At 36.7% G+C, this 7,420-nt stretch overlaps 1 long non-coding RNA gene across 1 annotated transcript; it reads left to right on the plus strand.

The window, feature by feature from the left end:
• The first annotated feature begins 3,948 nt into the window (after positions 1 to 3,948).
• Positions 3,949 to 6,835, plus strand: LOC149496770 (uncharacterized). Its single transcript, XR_016320538.1, has 2 exons — positions 3,949 to 4,430; positions 6,661 to 6,835. It is a non-coding gene; the product is annotated as an uncharacterized LOC149496770 (long non-coding RNA).
• Positions 6,836 to 7,420: the final 585 nt, after the last annotated feature.

Consider the following 7,420-nt stretch of genomic DNA (forward strand, 5'->3'; position numbering starts at 1 on the left):
TTAATGAACAGTCACGTCACGCAACTGTTCTTCCGAAGAACAGCTGCGTGATGCAACTGTCGAAGGTACGCAGTAGTTCAATTTCAACCTAATTCCACTATGTTTGTATTGTTTTCATGTAATTTTCAGGGCAAAACCAAGTCACCTAGAGCTATCAACAATCGAACATCAACAAATCGAGGGCTAACACAGTTAAAAGGGGTTGATTCAAAGGTTCAAGGCAAGCTAGGGTTTCTGGCGCCTCGAACAGTTGCGTCACGCAACTGTTCATTCAAGAACAGCTGCGTCACTCAACTGTTCATGGAAGAACAGCCGTGCCACGCAACTCTTACCTGCGTGACGCGACTGTTGACGCAGGCCTAAACGCAAAAACATAGTCCTATTGCTACAGTTATGGATCAAAACCAATAAAAAACAAAAAAAAAAAAAAGAGAGAAAGGAATTTTCTACTTACCTCGGACTGAAAGCTGCGCATCTGACTCGTCTCGTACTGGACCGGGAACTCCGTACCCGGCAACGGAAGAAGCTGCAACAGCCACATCCCGGGGGTCAGCGGATTTCGGCTTACCGGCACCGGCTCACCATCGAACGTCGGGATATCGGGTAGGGCCCTGAGGGTCTCCATCTCCCGAGTGTAGGCGGAGGCAGGAATTTCAGAGAGTTGAGACATCTTTTTGGTTGAAAGTTCAGAGGATTCTCAATTGCTTAGGGTTTGTGATAAGTGAAAATGAATCGATTAAGAAAGAAGTTACTTATAGTGAATGTTTGGGCCCAAGCCCATTCTTCCAACCTACGGGCCCACGTTCACGTTTCAAAGCCCGAATGATCCGTACGGTCCATTTAGAAGCCCACAATGATCCACTTCGGCAATTTGACGTCGATATGCGGCTCGTACACTTCAGCAATTTTCATCTGCTCACCGCACAGGGGGCAGGAACATCAAATTGCCCGGATTACCCTCAAGTAAGTTCTTTCTCAACCACTACATCGAAAAGGTATGCATGGAAATTTCAGCCTAAATTTTTGCAAAATTTTTGCTAAAATCAATCAAATTATACAATTCATGATTAATGCATGGGGGGGCATGTGACGCCCCAATATTTTTCTAACAAAAGGCAAGGTCTGTTTGTACACAGATATTGCTCTTTTTCTTTTAACAATTTTTCAGGCCAACCGGTGATGATGTATTGCGAAGCCGATCGAGTCAATCCTGTTTACTGATTAGTGATGGTGTTGTTGCGAAGCTAATCAGGCCAATTTCAATTTTTCCTACCAAACAGTGATGATGTATTGCGAAGCTGTTTGGAATTTCTTCCCCAGTCAACGATGTTGAGTTGCGAAGTTGACTAGGACAAAACCAACGTCTGTCGGGCCGATCAAACCGAGCCTCGAAGACGCCTTTTCTAAACTGACTGGAGCCGACAAAGTCGACCAAACCGAGCTGAGAAGGTGGCCAGATCAAAGCTCTTCCAAGCCGATCAAACCGAGCTTCGAAGACTTTGTTATCAAATCAACATCTTTCGAGCCGATCAAACCGAGCTTCGAGGATGTCTCTTCAGATTCCACGGGAACCGACGAAGCCGATCAAACCGAGCTGTGAAGGTGACCAGACATTCAAAATCCTTAAGGCCGATCAAACCGAGCCCCGAAAGTGTCTTCCAAGCCGATTAAACCGAGCTTTGAAGTCATTCACATGTTGGATGGAAACCGACGAAGCCGATCAAACCGAGCTTAGGAGGTGACCAGTTGATTGATTCAGCATCTTTTCCAAGCCGATCAAACCGAGCTTTGAGACAATTGCCTAATAGAAGGCGCGTCAATGGACCACTTTAACATTAACCGTTTATACAATTAATGATAAAGTGGGGGGGCAAACTGTTGACGCGTGATTTTATGCCTCCACCTGACCCAATGATGATATTAGGACAACGGGACAAGGTATCACGATAAACCAGAAGTGTTTGAACCAAAAATTGAATCAAACCGCCCAAAGGAGCCTGACCCGTGTTAGGGCTGCATCACACAGCTAGTACCTGCGTGACGGCACTCTTAGATGCGTCACGCAGCTCTAACAGGGCTGACACCTCTGGCGCGCGCCCGTGCAACAGCCTGCACTGTTTGTATGGATACGCGGCAACTGTACGAAAAGTAAGTCGCGTCACGCAGGTTTACGGGTGCGTCACGCAGCTTTCACCCGCGTGACGCGACTGCCCTGTTGCCCTAGCCATATAAATACAACATTTCACAGCAAAAACGGGACTTTTTGCATTTTATCTCATTTTTCTCTAAAAAATCCAAAAGCTAAAAAAACTAAGTTTTTCGACTAAAACGGCTAGGTTTTCTTCCCCAAGAACTCAAGTGAGTAAACTTGAGGAAGATCAAACCATTAACCATTTAGTTTTGAAATTAAGAAGCAAAAAAATATATATATATATAAGAAAAGAAAAAGAGAAAAAGAGAGAAAACACTTGGTTCTATCACACTTTTGGAATCGTGAAACAACGTCTCTAAATCAATCTCAGTGCATGCAATCCTCAAATCTGAGGGCTAGGTAATGATTCTAACTCCTCTTTTTCGTTTCTAAATTTCTATCTCTTAAAAATCCCATTTTTATAGTATTTGATTAATTTGGTATTGGTTAAACGACATTTTGCCCATTTCTGAGTATTTCTGGGTTGTGTTAAATCACTGTTAACAAAAAAGAAACGTAAAAAAGGGTAGTTTGAAAGGTAGTTGCGGACCAGAGCAGTCGCGTCACGCAGCTACTACCTGCGTGACGCGGCTGTTCATGTCCAAAAGCCTTTGATTGGGATTGGACCACCTGCGTGACGCAGCTATTTGTACACCCAGTATACTTTTATTCTCATATTTGTATTTAATGTGATATCCTGAATAAATAATCAATAACGTTGAGGATTTGGAATAAGTCACAAATAGTTTCGTCACGTAGGTATGAGTTGCGTCACGCGACTGTTCTTCCATAGAACACCTGCGTGACGCAGCTGTCCTAAGTATCAGTAATATGAAAGAGTTTCGCCACGCGACTGTTCTTCCATAGAACACCCGCGTGACGCGACTGTTCTAAATACCAGTAATGTGATAGAGTTCCGTCACGCGACTGTTCTTCATAGAACAGCTGCGTGACGCAACTTTTATAGCTTCCAGAATAAAGGACAAGAGTTGCGCCACGCGACTGTTCTTCCATAGAACACCCGCGTTGTAACGCCCCATTTTTTTGTGTCTAAAATAGTAAGTTACCGGTCTGTGAATAGTATCATCGGTCCGGGAATAAATATTATTTTGGTCCGGAAAAATTACTATGTATGTTTAATATTTTCTATAATATTTTTGGAGTATGTATACATTATTTTTATGGGTAGAAAGTAAGTAGTAAATATTTTTAGAGAATTTAGAAAATTTGTGAATAGTTAATTAAGGTGTGATATTAAGTAAGGAAAATTAGAGGCAATATTTGTATGGAGTAAATTTGAAATGGTGTTATATTAATTAAGGAAATGAGATGAATTATTTTTATGGAGTAAAGTTGAGGATTTTATTGTGTTAAATAATATTTTGAAGGAATTTAATTGGGAGAATATTTGTAGCCATTAGATTAGATTGACTCAATCCTAGCCATCAAGTGAATTTCGAGGACGAAATTCTTTAAGGGGGGTAGAACTGTAACGCCCCATTTTTCTGTGTCTAAAATAGTAAGTTACCGGTCTGTGAATAGTATCATCGGTCCGGGAATAAATATTATTTTGGTCCGGAAAAATTACTATGTATGTTTAATATTTTCTATAATATTTTTGGAGTATGTATACATTATTTTTATGGGTAGAAAGTAAGTAATAAATATTTTTAGAGAATTTAGAAAATTTGTGAATAGTTAATTAAGGTGTGATATTAAGTAAGGAAAATTAGAGGCAATATTTGTATGGAGTAAATTTGAAATGGTGTTATATTAATTAAGGAAATTAGATGAATTATTTTTATGGAGTAAAGTTGAGGATTTTATTGTGTTAAATAATATTTTGAAGGAATTTAATTGGGAGAATATTTGTAGCCATTAGATTAGATTGACTCAATCCTAGCCATCCAATGTTGAGAAAAGACTAAAATACCCTTGTGCTCAATAATTTGAGCAACCACTTTCTCTCCTTCTTCTTCTCTTTGGCGTTGGCTATCTCCTTCTTCTTCTTCTTCTCTTTGTTTTTCTTCAACTTCATCCTTAGCTAAATCCATCAAATTCAACCCATTTAACTTGATTTAAGGAATCAATCCTAGAGTTTAAAGCTTGAGAAGTGATTTGTGGTGATTATTTTCAAGAAACTTGGAAAGCCAAAGGCTTAGGAAACCTCTACCAAGGAGTAAAGGCAAAGTTGGAGCTTAGAATGCTTTAATCTAAGCTTGCTAAGGCTTGTTTTAAAGTAAGTGTTCATAAATCCTCCTACCTTGTTTAAATTTTTGATTTTGTGAAGTTTCTACTATTTTGTGAAAATTGGGAATTTTATATGAAATGATTTGATTATTGAATTTTGGTGGTATAAATGTGTTCTTGGGAGATTTCTAAGCATGTTTATATATAGAATTGATGAGGAAAACATTTTCTTCTTCATCTTCCAAAAGTGGCAGAACCTATTGATGAAAAAGGCCTTAAGATTTCTTGTTCTCTTTGTTCGTTTATGCTCTTAAGATGATGTATGATGAGTATGAAATATGTGGTAGAAATCCCTACCTTGTATATGATTTAAGTAAGCTGAAATTGGGAAAAATGTTATTGAGTGAGATTAAGGACTATTTTTCGATCCTTTTGAGTTTTCCTTTGTGTCTGAGTCCTTCATGAAAGTTATAGGTCTACTTCTTAGCTTTCCAACCCATCCTCTTGTGTTCAATTTGGATATATATAGTTCAACTTATGGCTGAAAAACCCAAACTGACTCTGTTATGACGGGCTACATGCATCACTGAATTGAGTGCCCATTTTGACCACTATAATGATAAGATTATATTCTGAGTTCTTCATGAGAGTTGTTTCCCTGTGTCTTGAGACTTCTCTGGTTTTGGATTGGTTTGATTTGAGTGTTTGGATAAGTAGGAATTGGATAAACATTGGAATTAGTGCTGCTGAATCAGGTCTGGACTATTGGTCTGTGTTCCTAGCCTTTTTTCACCATATTACAGATTGATCTGGGCTGTTGTCCCTTGATAACATTTGTAGAATTTTGTCTTAGCTTTCTAATAAATCAAACTTCACTTAATTTTGAAATCTATAACTCAAGTTATGTCCTAAAAACCCAGAAAAGGTCAAGGTGATATTAATGCTGGAAATTTTCTATGTCCTAAATCAAAGGGTTATTTGGATAAAAGTATGTATAAATCATGTGTGATGAAGTGCTCTTGATTATTTGTATGTTTTAGAATTTATTTGACAAAAATAAAACATAAGTGTGAGAAGGGTTGTTGTGGATATGATTAAATGGATATAAATTGGAAAGGTGTGGAATTGATTTAGATAATGCATGATGAGGGTTGAAATGGATACTTTTGTGCATAAGAGTTATGTTAGCATGCGTGATTGGAGAAGGAAATTCCTCCCCTTGGTACCACCTTAGTGTAGTAAAGCTTACATAATTATTATATATATGACATAAGTATGATTATTTGATAACTTTTATATGTTTAGAGTTTTAACAAAGAAATGGGTATTTAAGGTGTAAGTGCTTTGTATATATATACTATCTTAAAAAGAATGTGGTAATTTGTGTAAGTTGTAAGTTGAGAAATTTTGAAGTGATGGGTATTAAGTAATGAAGTGTTTTTGATTAAGAATTATTGCTTTTGTGCAAGAATGATTTTGATTTGGGCTCTACTATGCATGATTGAAACGTGGTATGATGAGATTGATTTTGTTATTGTGAAGCTATGATCATATGCTAGGGTTATCAGCCCTTATAAATAGGTGGACGCGCTTATTTGTGTGATGGGGGTGGTGCTTTCATAGGCCACGGTGGTGCTTTCATAGGCCACGATTGTGTGATGGGGGTGGTGCTTTCATAGGCCATGGTGGTGCTTTCTTAGGCCACGATTGTGTGATGGGGGTGGTGCTTTCATAGGCCACGAGTATGTGATGGGGGTGGCACTAACATAGGCCACGATCAAATCTGCTTATGTTCATTCTGCATGAGTATGAGCCTTAACGAAAAATAACATTTTATTGTTGCTATAAAAGAATGAAGACATAGTTGTATTATAATCGTCTTATTGTTTTCAAAGTAGTTGAATTAAACGAATGAGATCATATTATTTTAGTAAACTTTACTTTGGAAATTAATGATTATGTTATCAAATGAATTTTCAAAGCATGATATTCCGGTACAAGGTTTTAAAAATAAATAGTATATGTATTGGTATAATAAATGTGCAAGTAATGAATTTATGAGTTGAAAGAATTAAATTCTTCATGTTGTTAATTCATAGTTTATTTGATATTTCTTTTGCTATAAATGTAAATGCATGTTAATATTTGAGATTTTATGATTATAAATGATTTTACGAAATTTGTGTTTTAAGTAAGTTGCCATCGCAATTTTGGTAAGTATGTGAATTATGAGCACCACTGAGTTTTATACTCAGCGCGTCGATTTTTATCACGCGTAGGTTGAAGATGTGGTTGCTACTTGAAGAGTAGAAGCATCTTATCAAAGCAGAAGTCACTAATTTGGTAGTAGTCGATTGAGATTTATGTACTTAAGAATTATGGCATGTATAATTATTACATTTTTTGGAGATTATGTTATTTGAATTATATGTAATAATAAATTATTTTGGTTTATATATTTGGAGATAAGCATAGGATTTATTAAATGAGTGAATATGAAATATTTTAAGTCAGTTGATATGATTACTTCATTAAGACTTGATATCTATAATGAATGCAAGTAATTGATGAATCGAAAATACTATTGAGGATTTATTTAGTTATGAAAACATAAAAGTGTTGTTGTGTTATAATAATTATTTGGAGATGTTGGACATTTGGAGTTTCATTGGGAGTATTTTGTATTCACATGTTTGGCGAGCTCAGTTTTTAAAGGGATATTCTTACAGTATTTTTGTAGGATTGTTCCCAATGTATATATATTAAAAAAAAAAGATAAGAAAATGAAATGACATTTCTATTATATAAAAAAAAATAATATACTCGTGAAACTTGTGAATACCCAATTACTTCTAATGTAAAATTTTAGTTTTATGATTTATATGTTAAGTTAAGACGGTGTCTCCGGCACCGAATGTGGCATCCGCCGTCGAGTCTCTCGGGATTGGGTGGCGGGTGTTACACGCGTGACGCGACTGTTTCCCAGTTTCAATTTATTTTTGTTATTTTATTTTAACCTCATTTCATTAAATAGATTTT

Source organism: Jatropha curcas, chromosome 4, assembly GCF_041381405.1.
Source record: "Jatropha curcas cultivar XTBG-Jc1 chromosome 4, XTBG_Jcur_1.0, whole genome shotgun sequence".
Taxonomy (NCBI): domain Eukaryota; kingdom Viridiplantae; phylum Streptophyta; class Magnoliopsida; order Malpighiales; family Euphorbiaceae; genus Jatropha; species Jatropha curcas.